Genomic DNA, 1091 nt, shown 5'->3' on the forward strand with positions numbered 1-1091 from the left:
TGCAGTGATAACCGAGGGGGTATTATCGCCGACCTCGCCGAATCCGATTCTATTTAACGGGTGTTTGAAACCCCACTATTTATTCCACGATGAAAGATGGCATTTTCAATCGGGGAAAGAGGACGCTATGAACGGGATACATTCAAACAAAGCACATTTATTTTACACGTACACATATAATATACAGTCAATCATGCAGGCAAGCAAAAGCAATCGCGTGCCGTATGCAAAGAAAAAGCACTACGACCGAATATAATTAATAAATGTACAGTCACTGAGGCAGTTTTTACTTGTCAGGACACGGCGCCACAAGATTCACTCAAAAGGAAGGAAAGGGCCACTCTCTTAGACGAGAGTGGCAGACAGGGCCCGTGGACCTTTATAGTGCATGAACCTTGGTTGACCGAATGAGCTCGCGAGACCGATGCGGCTAACCCGCACCCTCGTGATGCGACGATGGGCACGTCGTGACGTCTGCTCCCCACAGCCACCAGGACAGCCGCGCCTGATTGCGGCCTTGCGACGATGGGCAGGTCGTGACGTCCGTTTCCCATGGCCACGAGGACAGTCGCGCCTGATTGCGGCCTTGCGACGATGGGCAGGTCGTGACGTCCGTTTCCCACGGCCACGAGGACAGCCGCGCCTGATCGCGGCCTTGCGACGATGGGCAGGTCGTGACGTCCGTTTCCCACGGCCACTCGGACAGCCACGCCTGATTGTGGCCTTGCCAAGGCGAGGTGATCCGGGCCCCAGCCGGCAACGCGGTTGAGAGGAACGAACGGGTCTTTTAGTGCTCTGTCAGAGTTGATGCTCTGTAAGAGTCGAATGCTCCAAGACCCCGTCCATTCCTCAGCCATGCGCGAACCGCGCCGAGGTCCGATCACCTCGGACTGCCTTGACGCTGGCAAGCTCTCCCCGGCTGTGGTCTCCATGCAGCTCCTTGGCTTTCTCCGACTGACTCTCTCCAGACTTCGAGCTCCACTCGGCTCTCCTACCCCTCCAGACTGCCCTCCGACCCCTCCAAACTGCCTCGAAGCTCCGTTCTGCTTGCCCTTATACACGGCCGGGGGGATGAGATTTGGCCTTTGCTC

This window comes from Eptatretus burgeri, chromosome 1 (genome assembly GCF_056783735.1).
Source record: "Eptatretus burgeri isolate ZD-2024b chromosome 1, Ebu_testis_v1, whole genome shotgun sequence".
Classification (NCBI taxonomy): domain Eukaryota; kingdom Metazoa; phylum Chordata; class Myxini; order Myxiniformes; family Myxinidae; genus Eptatretus; species Eptatretus burgeri.